The 19,303-nt window shown below is 44.3% G+C and overlaps 1 non-coding gene across 1 annotated transcript; it reads left to right on the top strand.

Moving 5' to 3' along the window:
* Positions 1–3,418: 3,418 nt before the first annotated feature.
* Trnas-cga (transfer RNA serine (anticodon CGA)) lies at positions 3,419–3,493 on the top strand. Its single transcript has one exon. It is a non-coding gene; the product is annotated as a tRNA-Ser (tRNA).
* The last annotated feature ends 15,810 nt before the right edge of the window (positions 3,494–19,303 follow it).

The following is a 19,303-nucleotide window of genomic DNA, read 5'->3' on the forward strand; positions in this document are numbered from 1 at the left end:
GGGCGGCGACAAAGGTTCGCTTTGCCAAGTAATACACACAGAGGTGACGAAAGTCATGGGGTACGTCTTCATGCCGTGTCTGACGTACTTTTTCCCGGTGTAGTGCAGCAACTCGATGCGGAACGTGCTCTACAAGTCATTGGAAGTTCCGTCCAGATATCGTGAGCTCCATAACTCGCGAAAGTGTTGCCGGTGTGGGATTTTGTGCATGAACTGACCTCTACGTGTGCCCCGCGAATGTTCGATGGAATTCACGTCGGGTGATCTGGTTGGCCAAGTCATTCGCTCGAACTGTCTTTAAAACTGCTCTTTAAACCAATTGCGGCGAGTTGTAGCCTGGTGACAACTTTTGAAAGATGAGATTTATGAATGTCTGCAATTGGTCTCCAGGAAACTGAAAATATCCATTTTCTGTCAATTATCGGTTCAGTTAGACTAAAGGAATCAGTCCATTCCATGTAAACACAGTCCACACCATTATGGAGCCACCATCAACAATAGCGGCTTGTTGGTAGCTTGGGTCAATGACTTCGTGGAGTCTGCGCCACACTACAACCCTCTTACCAACTAAACTCAGGACTCATCTGACCAGGGGGCGGTTTTCCTGTTGTCTAGGGTCTAACTGATATGGTCACGAGCCCATGAGAGGCAAAAGATGGTTCAAATGGCCCTAAACAGTATGGGACTTAACATTTGAGGTCATCAGTCCCCTAGACTTAGAACTACTTAAACCTAACTAACCTAAGGACATCACACACATCCATGCCCGAGGAAGGATTCGAAGCTGCGACCGTAGCAGCAGCGCGGTTCCGGACTGAAGCGCATAGAATCGCTCGGCCGCAGCAGCCGGTCCATGGGAGGCACCGCAGGCGATGTCGTCTGCTGCCGTAGCCAACTTCTGCCAAATTCCTTCGCACTGTCCTAACGGATACGTTCGTCGTACGCGCTATATTGATTTCTGCTGTTATTTCACGCTTTGTTGCTTATCTGTTAGCTCTGACAACTCTCCGCGAACGCTGCTGTTGTCTGTTATTAAGTGGAGGCCGTCGGCCGCTGCGTTGTCTGTTGAGATAGGTAATGCCTACAGTTTGGCATTCTCTGGACACTCTTTACACTGTGGGTCTCGGAATATCGAGTTCCAAAATGTAATGTCCCATGCGTCTAGTTAAAACATTGCACCTTCAGAGTCTGTTGATTCCCATCGTGCGGACATAACTTGTCAGAAACATTTTCACATGAATCATCGGAGTACATATGTAAGTAGGTTGTTTAGGTTTTCTTATTGGTAACGCCACATAGCGAGCGCTCTGTATGAAAATCACTGGCTGTGCTGTGTGCAGTCTGTGGCTGGTTAGCATAGTTGTAACATTCGCCATTGTAGTGTTGGACAGATGGCTGTTAACAGCGCGTAGCGTTACGCAGTTGGAGGTGAGCCGCCAGCAGTGGTGGATGTGGGGAAGTGAGATGGCGGATTTTTGAGAATGGATAATCTGGAGGTGTGTCCATCAGAAACAGTACATTTGTAAGAACGGATGTCATGAACTGCTATATACAGGGTGTTACAAAAAGGTACGGCCAAACTTTCAGGAAACATTCCTCACACACAAATAAAGAAAAGATGTTATCTGGGCATGTGTCCGGAAACGCTTAATTTCCATGTTAGAGCGCATTTTAGTTTCGTCAGTATGTACTGTACTTCCTCGATTCACCGCCATGATTTCATATGGTATACTCTACCTGTGCTGCTAGAACATGTGCCTTTACAAGTACGACACAACATGTGGTTCATGCACGATGGAGCTCCTGCACATTTCAGTCGAAGTGTTCGAACGCTTCTCAAGAACAGATTCGGTGACCGATGGATTGGTAGAAGCGGACCAATTCCATGGGCTCCACGCTCTCCTGACCTCAACCCTCTTGACTTTCATTTATGGGGGCATTTGAAAGCTCATGTCTACGCAACCCCGGTACCAAATGTAGGCATTCTTCGTGCTCGTATTGCGGACGGCTGTGATACAATACGCAATTCTCCAGGGCTGCATCAGCGCATCAGGGATTCCATACGACGGAGGGTGGATGCATGTATCCTCGCTAACGGAGGACATTTTGAACATTTCCTGTAACAAAGTGTTTGAAGTCACGCTGGAACGTTCTGTTGCTGTGTGTTTCCATTCCATGATTAATGTGATTTGAAGAGAAGTAATAAAATGAGCTCTAACATGGGAAGTAAGCGTTTCCAGACACATGTCCACATAACATATTTTCTTTCTTTGTGTGTGAGGAAAGTTTCCCGAAATTTTCGCCGTACCTTTTTTGTAACACCCTGTATATTATGACTATTAAGGTACATACATTTTTTGTTCTCTATTAAAATCTTTCATTTGGTAACTATGCCTATCAGTAGTTAGTGCCTTCCGTAGTTTGAATCTTTTATTTAGCTGGCAGTAGTGGCGCTCGCTGTACTGCAGTAGTTGTGAGGTAAGTGATTTGTCAAACGTATAGGTTAATGTTAGTCAGGGCCATTCTTTTGTAGGGATTATTGAAAGTCAGATTGCGTTGCGCTAAAAAAAAATATTGTGAGTCAGTTGAAGCACAGTCATGTATAATTTTTCTAAGGGGACGTTTCACATATGAGAGCTCCCCCAGTTCACTGTCCTTGACACCTTGCGCACACGATACTACCTCTACTGTGTATGTGCGTATCGCTACCTGATTATTTTTTGTCACCTCAGTGTACTATTGACTGCGGAGAGGCCACACCTTCGAGCTTGGTGATGCTGTCCTCAGAGGGCCGCGGTATCAGAAGCATGCTTACATTCTCCAGAGTTCCATGAGGCACGCGTTACGAGAAATGTCTCGAGAAGCTCTCTAGTAACTCGAGACATCCGCTCTCATTCGCCACCGCTTGCTTGATGTTCCCGAGATGGCAGCGGCTGGCCGACGTGTTCCTGGCAGCGATGTCTCCCCTGAAGGAAGCCCTTCGAACGGAGGCGGCTGGCTTCGGCCCCGGCGTGGCACGCTCGATTAGTTGCAGACAACCGGAATAAACAAACAGCGCGTGGCGGGCTTCCCGGCCGGCTGACCTGGCCTAGCCTGTGATGAGAAGAGCGGCTGATGAACGCACAGCAGGCACCCGTAGCTGCCTCTGAACGACGGTAACGACCCCAAAGTTGTCGAATGCTGTTTCAATGGAGAGCTGTAGAGCTCAATAACGTCCGTCACACGTCTCGTGACAACCGCGTGAAACGATATGACTTCGAAGGAAACGATAGGCTGTTACGCCATTGATGTCTTAAGCTTATACATTTTGAAACTTCCTGGCAGATTAAAACTGTGTGCAGAAGAGCTTCTGTAAAGTTTGGAAGGTAGGAGACGGATACTGGCAGAAGTAAAGCTGTGAGTACGGGGCGTGAGTCGTGTTCCGGTAGCTCAGTTGGTAGAGCACTTGCCCGCGAAAGGCAAAGGTCCCGAGTTCGAGTCTCGGTCGGGCACACAGTTTTAATCTGCCAGGAAGTTTCATATCAGCGCACACTCCGCTGCAAAGTGAAAATCTCATTCTGGAAACATCCCCCAGGCTGTGGCTAAGCCATGTCTCCGCAATATCCTTTCTTTCAGGAGTGCTAGTTCTGCAAGGTTCGCAGAAGAGCTTCTGTAAAGTTTGGAAGGTAGGAGACGGATACTGGCAGAAGTAAAGCTGTGAGTACCGGGCGTGAGTCGTGCTTCGGTAGCTCAGTTGGTAGAGCACTTGCCCGCGAAAGGCAAAGGTCCCGAGTTCGAGTCTCGGTCGGGCACACAGTTTTAATCTGCCAGGAAGTTTCATATCAGCGCACACTCCGCTGCAGAGTGAAAATCTCATTCTTATACATTTTATTTATTTATTCGTGCCAGAAGCATTTACGATGTATAAAATAATGTACAATATTTACATGTTGTGTGTGTGTGTATATATATATATATTTACAAGGCAATTATTTACATTTCTGCCGCCCAGCAGGTCTTGTGTTATGCATGTTGCTGGACATTGGGTAAACAGGAGCATATGGTAGGTCGTGTGCGGTGCTCCACACTCACAGAATGGCGGCTCCTCTAGGAAACCCCATTTAGTCAAATTGCTCTTACATTCCGCGACACCCGAGCGTAGTCTGTGGGGGGATCTCCATGTACTTCAATTCTCTATGTAGCCGTGTGGTAGTCTTTTGCTTCGTGTAATCCATCCCACAGTACTGGTAAGCCTTGCACGCCATAGTTCGATTCGTCATTGCTGTGGTGCCCCAACTGGAGTCTCGGTAGATCTGAGGAAGCTCTTTCTGGATTTTAGACGTGGGTTTGCTGGTTGGTAGCCATATAGGGGGATGAGCTTCAGAAGTTTCTGATTGTTTTCTCACTTTCAGCTGCTACCTCTCGGCTGATGTCGAGGGGTGCAATTCCCGCGAGGCTGTACAGTTTAGCGAGAGGAGTAGGCTTCAGGCACCCGGTGATGATACGACAAGTATCATTAAGAGCGACGTCTACAGTTTTGGCTTGGCAAGAATTGAAGCACACTGGGCTTGTGTATTCTCCGGCAGAGCAACGCAGGGCAAGGGAAGAGGTTCTCACAGTGTTGACGTGTGCTCCCCACGTCGTGCATATTAGCTCTCTGGTGATATTACTCCTGCACGTGGTGCTCCTGCATAGGTATCTGAAATAGGTACTAAACTGAACATCAGCATTCCAGAAGCAGAAGCCTTATATATTTGTGTCTTTGGATAATGAAGGAGATATTGAATTCAGGCCAACGGAGTGGCCGTGCGGTTCTAGGCGCTACAGTCTGGAACCGGGCGACCGCTACTGTCGCAGATTCGAATCCTGACTCTGGCATGGATGTGTGTGATGTCCTTAGGTTATTTAGGTTTAATTAGTTCTAAGTTCTAGGCGACTGATGACCTCAGAAGTTAAGTCGCGTAGTGCTCAGAGCCATTTGAACCATTTTGAATTCAGTTGACGAAAGGAGAAAATATAAAACTCCAGCATATGTAGCAGGTGAAAGAGAATACAGAAGTCGAAAAATGAGACTCACAGAAAGCATAAAATACGAGTGGCGTTCAGTGAGTAATGCAACACATTTTTTTATCTGAAAGCAGATTAATTGAGTTCAGGATTCCAATAGACCACATTATTTCCCACTCTTTTGGCCACGAAACACTGTTTTTCAACATAACCTCCGTTAATGCGACGGTCTTACGCCACCTTACTGGGAAGGCCTGTATGCCCGCGTGGTAGCACTCAACCGGCGACATCGAGCCAAAATCTTGCTGCATCAGTAACCTCCACATCATCCAAGTACTCCTTCTCGTGGGGTGCATCCATCATTGGGCCAAACAGATGGAAGTGTGAGCACTACCCTTCTATCACCTCGAATGAGAGTGTCCGCACATTCCAACACTGTAGAAGTCACACCTACGCGCGGCCAGCCGCCCTAGACATTATGGAGCGCCTATAAATATTTGCGATTCTCTGTTTTCCGCTAAAAGAATCACAATCACACCTCTCTACTTGAAACGTACCTCCGTTACAGACGCCATTTCTAAGGCTAACTGCCGGCCGAGGTGCCCGAGCAGTTCTAGGCGCTACAGTCTGCAGCCACGCGACCGCTACGGTCGCAGGTCCGAATCCTGCCTCGGGCATGGATGTGTGTGATGTTCTTAGGTTAGTTACGTTTATGTAGTTCTAAGTTCTAGGGGACTGATGACCTCAGAAGTTAAGTCCCATAGTGATCAGAGTCATTTGAACCTTTTTTTTAGGGCTAGCACCGCCACATGTCGGAACTTCACGGAACTATAGAGGCTGAAATGGGAATATTCCACGACGTTCTACAACAAATTCCGCATTTTTCAACCGAAATTGACCCCGAAAAGAAACACGTTGCATTACTTACTGAACGCCCCTCGTATCTTAGCAGGCATAGCGTGAGAACAAATGCAAGGATGTAAAAGCGTGCATCACCAGAGGGAAGATGACTGCAACCAACGGGAAATTTAAAGAGACCTTTGGTAAAAAGAGAAACAGCTTGATCAATATCAAGATCTCGGATAGCAGGCCAGTACTAAACAAAGAAGGGAAATCTGATAGGTTAAAACAACAAATAGAAGCGCCAACCAAGCGAAACAATCTTGAAGACAAAATGGTTCAAATGGCTCTAAGCACTATGGGATTTAACATCTGAGGTCATCAGTCCTCTAGACTTAGAACTACTTACACCTAACTAACCTAAGGACATCACACACATTCAGGTCCGAGGTAGGATTCGAACCTGCGACCGTAGCAGTACCGCGGTTCCGGACTGAAGCGCATAGAACCGCTCGGCCACAGCGGCCGGCAAACTTAAAGACAATTTTATAAAAAATAAAGAGGAAATGGACGAAAATAAAATGGAGATATGATACTGAGATAAGAAATGACACACCTAAGTCGCATGTAGGTCCATAGAGTAGAAGACATACCCTCTGAAATTTTGAGATCTTTGATAGTCCATAGCCCGAAAAAACAATGCCATCTGGTGTGCAAGCTATATGAGACAAGTGAAATACCCCGGACTTCAATAAACGCGTAATAATTCCAACTCAAACAAGACAGGTGCTGGAAGGTGTGAATAATATTGTCGAACTGTCATTTTTACGAAATAGTGAAGCAAATTAGGTACAGTAGAATGCAAAATCTGGTAGAAGTCGACCTCAGGGTAGCCAGCCAGTTTATCTTTGGAGATAGATTCGATGGACGTCATGTATTTGTATATTTAGAAATCCAGAAGCAAGCAGGCATAAAAACAGGGAACGAAATGTTACCTACATGTTACAAAGAAACCAGGCTACAGTTATAGAAGTCAACGGATACGGAATGGAAGCAGTAGTTGCGAATGGAGTGAGACAAGGTTGAAGTCTATCCCTACTGTTAGTTAATCTGTACAGTGGGAAATCAGTGAAGGAAAGCAAGGAGAATTTAGAAATTTGGAAAGGGATTTAATGATCAGGGAGAAGCTATTAAGTATTTGGGATATGATGGTGATATTCTAATTCTCCCAGAAACGGAAAAGGACTTGGAAGAACAATTGAACGGAAAGGACCATGTCTTGAAATTATAATATGAACATTGACAAAAGTAAAATAAGGCTAATGGTATGCAATAATAGAGTACTTCTGCGATCAAATCCAGTGGATCACACAATTCCCACCGCTCGCCGTGTCGTCCACTACCATATGGCATCATCTGGACGCTGTGTGAAGGACAATGGGTCAGCACACCGCTCTCCCTGCTGTTTTCAGCTTTCCATATAAAACCGGAATGTATAATGTTGCGACCAGACGAAACTGCAATCGTCCAGCCACGACTGTGAACTGTCTGATTGCTCTCGAGATGCCAAATCGGAACTACAAGAGATAAAATATTAGTTCACTTTATTTCATTAAGCATAAAAAGATTTTCTTAACTTGATGCAATCCTTTGCCACAGTAGTGCTTGTTAAAAAGTATCATTTAATGCACTAATCAACAATTGGTTATCATGAAGTACGATGTTCAATGTTTACAAAACTAAATTTTCATCTGAGACTTAAATGGGCTGAGAGAATGGGCGTGTCTTCTTCAGCCTATCAAATTCGTCGTTGCGTACTGCAGCAAAAAATCCCTTAAGTCTGTGGCACCGATATGTGTTACCAACTTTGGTGTGGCGCCGTGATCTTTGGACGATAACAAACATAGCATTGGTTATAAGCCTCTAGTTGTATCGCCCACGAAGGACTTTACTGAACCATACGCCAAGTGTGCTGCGTGTGAGTAAAAAAAGGCGTAATCGTGAACCAGTTCCTCTCGTTCTCCTTCATGGTACCGGTACCTAATTACCCTAGTGAAAAATAGTAAAAGATGTTGGTATAAATCTGGATGGTCTTTGTAATGGTCCGCTGTTTTCGGTTGTTGCGAAGCACTACTTTAAGTGCTTCCGCGCTATTCAAGACATGGCGCCTCTAACCGCTCGGCGACTCCCCGCGGCAAGGGGCTAGGAAAACTATTTCCAATGTGTGTACGTTTTCAGGATTTTGTGGAAACAACTACAGTGTAGTTAGGCAGTTTTCCATTTGAACCCTCCTTTTGTTGCTTACTTGTCAAACTCGAAACAGAAACGTCATTAACTTACTTAAAAAAAGAAAATAACACCTGATATGTCTTTGCCTGGAGGCATCTGGTTGCTTCTGAAAAATAAAACACCCGCTATGGTAGTCACAATTTATGGAAGTCACAATTTATGGTAGTCACAGTTTATTGACCTTACGCCTTTTAAGGAATTTGACAATTACACATTGTGGACGAACTACTAGATAAGGCTTTGCAAATACAGTTAGAAACCCAACATACTCAGTACTCAAATAAATAGTCTCTTAAGAGAAAGTTATAAAAAATGTGCCAGACATTTATAGAAACCTTAAGCATAGCAATTACCAATTACTTCACCTAGCCACATCATCAAACTCCTTAATACCAGTTATTACATTAACATGGTCACACTTTACATCCTTCACTAAAATACCCTTATATACTTACTATTTCAATCCGTTAAAGAAGCACTTGTTAAAAGGTCGATCACAAACATAACGTCGCTACGTACCAATACCCCTCGCTTTATTTTCCCTTGCCGGCCGTTGTGGCAGTGCGGTACTAGGCGTTTCAGTCTGGAACCGCGTGACCGCTACGGTTCCAGGTTCGAATCCTTCCTCCGGCATGGATGTGTGTGATGTCCTTAGGTTGGTTAGGTTTAAGTAGTTCTCAGTTCTAGGGGACTGATGACCACAGAAGTTAAGTCCCATAGTGCTCAGAGCCATTTGAACCACTTTTATTTTCCCTTTTAAGAAAACAGAATTACTGACAAACTTCAGAAATTCAAACTCCAATATAGGATTTCCCTCAAAATACATATAATGAAGACAGTTACTTTTGTGGCTGACAGGAGAGCCTACACCGTGTTACTAGAGGAGGTCGAAAGACACGCGTTTTAGCTCACGTACGCTGGCGTGAGGTCTGGAACAGGACAAGGAAATTAGAATTTAGAAAAAAACGGACGTAGCTGTGCTAAACTATCGTCTCGGCAAATGAGAGCGTATTTTGTCAGTGAACCATCGCTAGCAAAGTCGGCTGTACAACTGGGCGAGTGCTAGGAAGTCCTCTCTAGACCTGCCGTGTGGCGGCGCTCGGTCTGCAATCACTGATAGTGGCGACACGCGGGTCCGACGTATACTACCGGACCGCGGCCGATTTAACGGCTACCACCTGGCAAGTGTGGTGTCTGGCGGTGACACCACTGTTACCAATAAAGGGTGACCTAATGACACTTCAACAATAGTGCCAAGCTAAGATCCAACTACATAACATGATAGAACCACTTACATAAACAACTACAGCAGAAACACTGATCTTTAAAAATGAATGTTCACATGCTCAGGCGTGTTAATAAAAGACTACTAGAAAGAGCTGTGTAAGGAACTCAGCAGATGCTATGCAATTTAAAGTTTAGCCAGTTGCCAGTCGCAAGTATTTAAGGAAACAGGTTCGTATAAGAACAGGTTACATACAATATATATTTATATATCTACCAGCTTAACACGCCTTGGCGGAAGGAAGATAAATACTAATCTTTGGAACGCGGTGTGTGAACACTTCCCGGTAGTGGTCAGGTCCTTAAACACTGCCAGGCCTACACCTCGGACGACATGTCACTCCCCGCCAAGGTGCTGGCACAATCAAAGGTTTTTTGCGCGAATCACAAAGACATTTCAATAACTCTCAAACATGTTTCAAGTAACGGCCACCATTTAACTAGGCCAACTGAACTTTTCTACACCATGCACTATGTGAGTTTCACCATAATAATAAAATTTAAATGCCTCTGAGTGCGTCGGGTAACAAAACACAATTACGACCACTTACTTCAGATCACGTACACAACACGAAGGAGCGGGTTGAAAAATGGTTCGAATGGCTCTGAGCACTATGGGACTTAACATCTGTGGTCATCAGTCCCCTAGAACTTAGAACTACTTAAACCTATCTAACCTAAGGACATCGCACACATCCATGTCCGAGGCAGGATTCGAACCTGCGACCGTAGCAGTCCCGCGGTTCCGGACTGAGCGCCTAGAACCGCTATACCACCGTGGCCGGCGAAGGAGCGGGTTCCACAGCTTCACCGTTTCACTTTAAATTTTGTTCCAGTTAAGTCACAGAACTTATATCTTCAAGCTGCCCTTGTCACCAAAACGCCCGACCAATTTCACACCACAACACATAACGGTCATCACTCTCGTTCGGCAACCGTTGACACTCTTATTCCAGCGAAATGTCACGTGATCTCAAGGGTTCCCCGTCGAAGGCTAACAACCCCCATCCCCTTCGCCCGCCAACCCGGAAGATACGACACGCGAAAAGCAAAGATAGCTTAGCTCAACCACAATCGATCCCAACGATACAGGGACAAAATAACACTGGTGTCGGTCTGTCAGGGCTCAAATACGTCTGTAGATTCTACTCGAAATTGTAAATGGAAAAGATACACTTTAAGTAAACGAAACATTTTATTCAGAATAACCGACGATATGTCACCAAAAAAATAAATTCTTCTCTTAAGGAAATATAGTTGTGCAAGAACAATTTGTTCACATGCTTAAGTACATGATAGATTGCAAGGCAGATTTGCAGTCGCCATTCGAGATGTAGATGAACAGATGAAACTGCATTGGATGATACGGTGTTGCATGGTTTGGCGGTCCGATGGCACATATCATCTGATGTAGCCGGCCGCGGTGGTCTCGCGGTTCTAGGCGCGCAGTCCGGAACCGTGCGACTGGTACGGTTGCAGGTTCGAATCCTGCCTCGGGCAAGGATGTGTGTGATGTCCTTAGGTTAGTTAGGTTTAAGTAGTTCTAAGTTCTAGGGGACTGATGACCACAGCAGTTGAGTCCCATAGTGCTCAGAGCCATTTGAACCATCATCTGATGTAGTTGGTGCTTCAGGGTAGACTGTATCTCTCAAGGGCTGCCCATAGAGGGAAACAATCAAGATTCAAATCACGGGACCTCGTCCTATCCCGTGTTCAGGAAACTTTCCACTCAGAATATGCGTTGCAGCGGGGTAAGAGTGAGATGAGCATCCGTGGCGTTGGAACCACATACACTGTCGCTTATTTAGTGGTACCTCTTCTAGAGTAATGAAGTGTGCATATAAATTGTAATTTAACGCCCTTTGGGTGACGTAAGGGCTGACAATGGAATTTCCTATGATGTCTCACCATAACGCTTACGCTCTGTAGTTGCTATTGTTGTAGCCAGCGCCGATTTTCAGCTGATCATTGCGGTTGTTGTTGTTGTTGTTGTGGTCTTCAGTCCTGAGACTGGTTTGATGCAGCTCTCCATGCTACTCTATCCTGTGCAAGATTCTTCATCTCCCAGCACTTACTGCAAGCTACATCCTTCTGAATCTGCTTAGTGTATTCATCTCTTGGTCTCCCTCTACGATTTTTACTCTCCACGCTGCCCTCCAATGCTAAATTTGTGATTCCCTGATGCCTCAGAACATGTTCTACCAACCTGTACTTTCTTCTTGTCAAGTTGTGCCACAAACTCCTCATTGAGATATGTTACGCAAATCCGCACTACCGTGGTTCATAAATGTTGCTTCATCGGTAAAGTGCACTTGCTGGAAAAAAGTACTGTCTTCTCCCAGGCGCTGCACAGCTTACCTACAGAGTTGTATAAGAGGTTCGAAATGACGTCGTACAAGTGCCTGACGTAGCAACAGACGATAACGGTGGAATTTATGTTGATGCACCATGTGAGTGACATTCGTCTGGCTGATCCCACATTCCATGGCAATACGCCTCGTGCTACAATGCGAATTGCCAGGCATCGTACTCAGAGCAACTTCTTCAGGTGATCTGTCAATTGTAGTCTTCGTCGTCATCCTCCATTTGATGCTGAAGTTGCCTGTTCGCACGACTGACCTTAACAGACGGTGAAAGTGCCTGCCGCGACGGACAGAAACGTTAAGGGTAGACATCCCTATACCACCGGACCGTTTCGGCATCGTTTGTTCGACATTCGCCGTATAAAAGTAGGATGCTGAACTTCTCCTCACTGGTGTATATGCATATGTGCAAGCGATGTTGAAGCAGAAGTAATATGTCGCAGGACGAGTCAGTTCCTGCTTGTTATGCAGTGCAGATAAAGCGTCGAAAGGCCTGATACGACGACGTGACCTGGCACGAGACTGTTCACAACGCAGTAGGCAATTCCGGCCGACTTGTGTTTCAGTTTTGGGATGTTTCTCGGATTCTTTTGCAAAGACTATCCACCTCAAAATTAACAAGCATAGTATCACTATACTCTTCTTTTCAAGCGCTTTCGTGTGCCCTTAAAAAAGTACATCATTGTGATTAAAAAAGCATACTTGCTTAAATACCTTGATCGATACAAGAGTTAAGACGCTTCATCACATAACAAAAATACGTCTCCGTTAGCTAACTGTTAGTTGCCGAGAACTTCGTTTTGATATACAGAACTACTCACGAAATAAAACAGATGACTCACTTCGTGTATCTATTACTTCTTCAGAGGAGACGTAATCTCTTTTCCCTAGTTTAAATCCTCGTCAAACTTTATTACTAAAGTTTGTTCTATAGAAACAACAGAACTGCTTCAGTTCTACCTCAACTCAAATTCTAACAAGCGCTGGTTGCCAACTCGCTCTAAATATAACCCAGAAATTCTCAATTTTTGCTTCGCTCTTCTGCCTAATGCTAACTATTATTTAAAGTTAGTCAAGTTCTAAACCGTGTGTTGGAGACTTTCACACCTATCATCTATGTGTAGCCCCAGTCCCCATCACATATCACGGATTAAGAATCAGCTGAGTTCTCGTCGCCTTCCTTCGATGGCGATTCTGGGAACTGACAGTCTTCCTTTAAGCCACTCCAAACTTTCTGTCTGTTGCGTATGAATCTTTTCTTTTATAGACAAAAATGGTTCAAATGGCTCTCAGCAATATGGGACTTAACATCTGAGGTCATCAGTCCCCTAGAACTTAGAACTACTTAAACATAACTAACCTAAGGACATCACACATATCCATGCCCGAGGCAGGATTCGAACCTGCGAGCCTAGCGGTCGCGTAGTTCCAGACTGTAGCGCCTATAACCGCTTGGCCACTCCGGCCGGCCTCTTATAGACCTATTCAGTTCCAGTTTTCAATGGTTTTAAGAGCCATGTCGTACTGCTTTTCTGGACCAGTCTAATTTTTGTAGTGGAAGTTCAGTCAAATAATTATGCCAGTAACGACTTCGATACTGTGTCACAATCTTCGCGCCAGTACCGTGGGGGAAATTTCGTGTTGGAGGGCAGCCAATTCCAGCTTTACTTAGGATGCCCTTGTCTGGAATTATAGTTCAGTTTTCTTATCGACTCCATTTGATGCTGCTTATGGTGTCAGCTATGTCGGACTGACCACTTGTGGTGCCGGGGAATACGTCCCTGACGGAAATAAATCTCTTTTGGCTCTTAGCACTCATTACAGCGCCGAAATGGGAAAGAACAAACTGTCTCAGAATTCAGGGAAGCAACACGCTTGCATACAATGCAGGAAATGTCTCGCTTGCTTACATGCAATTGAAGAATTTAGAAAAATGTTTCCATTTGCTACAAAGAAAAGTTAGTCCAGTCATCAACACGTAGGATCTTTGTTGGTGACGTATACTGCACTTCAGCACACACAAACAACGAAAATCTGTAGAGGGTTCGAGCTAGCAATAAATGTTTGCATAAAATGTGTTTTAATATGAACGTCAAATTTTCTTATCACCAGTTGCGTTGGGTGAGACAGGATAGGCGACATGATTTTAGGACGTATTGTTTCGTTCGTCGAGTTATCCGAATAGACCGGAAATCTGTAGATGTGAAGTATATGTAGACGCTCTTATGCAAGCAGCTACTCAGCTTGTCATTAATTGACAGAGTTGTTAGATGTCCTCCTCCTGAGGGATATCGTGCCAAATTCTGTTCAACTGGCGCCACAGATCGTCAAAATCTAGATATGGTTGGAGGAGCCTACCCATAATGCTCAAAGCATTCTCAATTAGCGTAGGATCCGACATCCTCGCTTTCAAGGTAAGGTTTGGCAAACACGAAGGAAAACAGTTGAAATTCTCGCCGTGTGCGGGCGGGCATTATCTTGCTGAAGTGTAAAACTTTCCTTGGAAGCGCAGCAAAACGCAGCGTAAAATATCGTCGACGTACCGCTGTGCCGTAAGGGTCAGGCGGATAGCAACCAAACGGGTCATAGTATGAAAACAAATGGCACCCCAGATCAACACACCTGGTTGTCGGTCCATATAGTGGGCAACAGTCGGGTTGCTACCCCGCTGCTCGCCGGAGTGTGTCCAGGCAAGTATTTGCTCGTCGTCATAGCTCATTTCGAAGCGGGACTCATCTACTCCATTCAATGAGATTCCAGGCTGTAGACGCTTACGGAAACACCCCAGATAGAAAAAATCTCATAAACACAAATGTATTTTAAATTTATAATTTTCGAATAAGTCCCCATCAACTGGGCTAATATTTCATCCATGGCACACCTTGACACGAAATCAGTATCGCTAAGTGACTAACCCGTAACCCAGTTCTAGTTCCAGGTTGCCTATCTAACGGCTTCCTGGGGCAACAAAAATTTGATTTTCAATATTTCACGTAATTATTGACCGAATTTAAAAATTTAAAAATGCCGTCATAATCTACTCGTTAAGAGGTGTAGCATTATGGTAATAGTTTAATATTAAGATGAGTATTGCAGTTAGAAACTGTGTTTATGTATTGAGGCAGCATAAGAGGCAGCGCGCAAATACCCAGTTTATATTCATACAGTATTTGAGGATGAGATCACATTCCAATTTAGCGGCTTCCGACAAACTTTAAACATAATTAGAAACCTTTCTAAGACTTTTCTTTCTGTAGCGTCCTTAATAAATTGTAACAAAGGTTGAAGACCTTAGTTGCAAACAGTGTTAACAAATCTTCATCACTAATACGCTAAGTTCATCACATTAGTAATTGAGCTATCACCAATGATTCATATTATTACAAACAAAACTCCTGGAACGGATTTGACATTGTAGCAAAAACAGTAACCTTCCTAATCGCTTGCACTGACGGAACTGAGCTGACTTTCGGTTCCCCTTCCTCAATCCTACTTCTACTTTCTTCGCCACCTAATCGTAACCACTCCATTTAGTCACGTAATCAATCCTCCATTTATTCCAATGGTTGATCTGGCTTCTTGCCTCCGTTAGCCTAGCTTGCATCTCTCAACTTACTCGCAACACCCTGGCTCTTCAGTCGTCGCTGTTGGGCTAATGATTGTCGTACAGCTTTTTTTTCTTTCAAGCTGCATTGTGACTACTAGGGTGCGCCATCTTATTACTTTATTCTGGTCGTGGTCCTCCAGCCTGTACCAATGGCCACCGCCACGCAGCAACACTGCTCTACACATTTGATGCCACGGCTGCTGTTGGCCATGCGGCACCACGTGGAGGTGGAGTTCTTTTGTCTTCTCTTTGGTGTTATCTTTTGTCTACTTCCAGCAATTACACTCATTTTTAAAGATAAATACCGGAATTTGGAAATAGGAAATTACAAATTCATGGTTTAGCTTGAAAAGAGAATAAAAGAAGACAGGAAAGAGTAGATATAGATATTCCTTCACCAACACCACCTGGCGAAGGAGAGGCGGTATTGCACTTCAGGTCCAGCGTCCACATGTGGTGCTACCCATTTCAGTATTACCCACATCAAAATCCCTCTTTGGGAAAAGTCGATTTGTTCAGTCCATGAGGATCTAATCCATGTTGGTGTTGTTTGTTAGAGTGCTGTGTGAATAGATGTTTCTTAGGTTACATAACAACTACTACTCCTACTACAGTTAGTGAACAAATTGTGCATGGCTCTGGAACAATTTAATCTAATTAAGCTACACACTGTTCGTGCATAGCTGTAGGAGGAATAACAAGCCACCACTAACCTATTATTAATCTTGTAAAAATGTTTTTATTGTATAAAAGTAGACTTTTTTGGGTGGTGGGCCCATTAATAATTTTTGCATAGTTGCGTAATATGCGTAGTTTGTTTCTGTTGTGTATTTACACTCTTTCATCTACCTTATATTAAATTTATATTGCATTCATTGCATGTACAATGATTTATTCATCTATGTAAATTTTTAACGATGTTCAGGTTTAACGTGGATTCTAAAAAAAATATCTACCCATGGATTTTTTAAATTACTTTTACTTTTACATAGATTCATTCATAATAAGATACAAATTATATTCTTTGATTAATGTTCGCGTGAGTAGTCGTGCACGTTTCACTTGTTTTATGTTATGTATATTATGTGTCTCTATGTTATGTCTGGATTGTCACTGTCACTCATTTTCTCGTCAGAACAGACTCGAGCTATTACGTTGGCCTGTCTTCGTTATCAGTACCTTCTGTAATGAAGAGTCTGTTTCTATGTGTGACGTTCTGCTTTTGAGAGCCGGCCGCGGTGGTCTCGCGGTTAAGGCGCTCAGTCTGGAACCGCGCGACTGCTACGGTCGCAGGTTCGAATCCTGCCTTGGGCATGGATGTGTGTGATGTCCTTAGGTTAGTTAGGTTTAAGTAGTTCTAAGTTCTAGGGGACTGATGCCCACAGATGTTAAGTCCCATAGTGCTCAGAACCATTTGAACCATTTTTTTGCTTTTGAGATGTTGTTGACGATTCCGTTCAACTGTGTCCATGTATCTGGGCTCCTCAGTGCATCGCATCAAGAAGTTCTCTAATAGATAGCATCTCTGCGATAGCTGCTTTTATAGGCGCCAGCATCTAACTCGCCATTCTACTGCAGTCCGCCAGGATCACCACCGGCGCACGGTTCTGGTACTGTAGCTTCATAATCGCATCACTGGACACGTAGTTTGTACCGCAGCTCGTCCCGTCGGAGTAGTTGCGGACCCCGTACACAATATACATCCACACTGAAGGGTCTCAGAACGTAACACCAAAAAATTTTAAGTTACCAGCTCAAAATCTGTCGGTCCAGAAGCACAACCAAGTTCTGCTACCAGCTGAACGGATGATTCGTAGTGGAGCGCTGGGTTTTTATTAATTTCCGAGGTTGCGCTGAAAATCATTTATTGAAATATTTATTTGCGACAGCATCAGTTAGTTGCAGGCTGCAGTTGAGATTCCATCGTGCCTGTGGGGCTACAATCTTGGAAGGTGACGTCGGACACCATTCATTCCCCAGTAATGGCGACAGACCTGTAACTGAGGTTGGTGTGAGAACCACAACCCAGCCACAACATCTCTTACATAGTGTAGGCAACACAACAGGTGAGATGAATACGGAAGGATATGACAATTTTATGTTAAGAACATTCGGACGGAATAATGCGTTTCCAAAATACACTTATTCTCATTTAATAATGAAAACTTTAAAGCTAGTTCCATATGCTACCACAGTCGAAATGTTAAATTTTAACCATAGTATATTAACAAAATCTTATAGACTTGAAGAAACAAAATAATTTAAAAGACTCACTAAAATCCACAGATTCTCATTTTTTTTAAATTCAAAACTGACCTTGCATGTTTTATGGTGTGAGAGTACACACTCAGCTTTTGATAGTTCCTTTTACTTTCACACATCGAACGCATAGAAGAACTAACCACCAGCGGATAACATACGTAACACAGAACTACTTGTAGCAAGTGCACCATCGTAGTTGAATCGCGTTATACACTAAGCATTCTGCACGCCAAAGCATCAGTAGTCTAAGCAGTTCACTTTCCGCACAGCGGAATTTAGATAGCTTATTGCGCCTTATCATGTATTTATTCTAAAGCAGGCCATCACTATGGTACATAGCTAATAAGTATGCTAGTCTAAGAGACTGTGGTGCAGCATATCTAAACTAAAAATTAGGTGGCATTCGAATTGAGTTGCAAAAAAATTCTTATGCTAGTGCTTGTAATTAAATTAAATAGAATGAAAATCACCAGCACAAAAAGACCGTGCAGACTGCGCTTTAACTCAACTTAAAAAATCAGTCTTCTGCTCACACTTAATAAAGCAAAACTGTAAATAGACTTCCTGGCATTTTTCAGCAGGATGCATAAGGCATATAACGCTTTCACAGGCACTGCTGCTAACGGGCCAACCTCTCGCATTTATCGTGCGTGTGACGCGAGATACTAAATCTCGACAAGAATTCCCAACAGAATAAGGTCTTGCAAGTTCAGCACATATGCAGAAATTCCGGAAACAAATTCACAAATGATTCAAATGGCTCTGAGCACTATGGAACTAAACATGTGCGGTCACCAGTCCCCTAGATCTTAGAACTACTTAAACCTAAGTACCCGAAGGACATCACACGTATCCATGCACGAGGAAGGATTCGAACCTTCGACCGGAGCAGTCGCGCGGTTCCGGACTGAAGCGCCTAGAACCGCTCGGCCACGGCGACCGGCCACATTCACACACAAGCGTGTTAAACGTCACTATGAAACACTCTTTATAACAGGCAAGAGGGCGAGAACGAACAACCCACAACTTGCTATAGTCTAATTCAAACCAAACAGAGCAACAGCAATACCACACTACAACGCTGGAAAATCCGACGTGGGCCACACCCCGTGCACACACTTCGCATCAACTAGACAACACAGACCTTCTTCTGCGCCCGTACACGGTGGCGTCGGCTGGGCGGACGTTTTCACGGAATTCCAATAGTGACTGTTGCACACGCAATGGCACCTCTCTTCACTACAAGATTCTTTCTTTGAGCCAATAGTGAACACTTGACAAAATAGCGAAACAAAGACTTCTTGGTTAAGGCAACGAAGCAACACATGCCTGTCACAATTTTGGCCACAAGAGCATAGAATCTTAATTCGGTTTTACAAAGAGTACCCTAAGGAGCACTGGTCCCTTACTACCTTGCATATATCGCGAATCTCTCGCCCAGCGCAAGTCCCAAGTGACTGGAAAAAAGCGCAGGTGACTCCTGTACATAAGAAGGGTAAAAGAACAGACCTGCAAAATTACAGACCATTGTCCTTGTGGTGTCACCGCCAGACACCACACTTGCTAGGTGGTGGCCTTTAAATCGGCCGCGGTCCGTTAGTATACGTCGGACCCGCGTGTCGCCACTATCAGTGATTGCAACCCGAGCGCCGCCACACGGCAGGTCTAGAGA

Source organism: Schistocerca gregaria, chromosome 1 (genome assembly GCF_023897955.1).
Source record: "Schistocerca gregaria isolate iqSchGreg1 chromosome 1, iqSchGreg1.2, whole genome shotgun sequence".
Classification (NCBI taxonomy): Eukaryota; Metazoa; Arthropoda; class Insecta; order Orthoptera; family Acrididae; genus Schistocerca; species Schistocerca gregaria.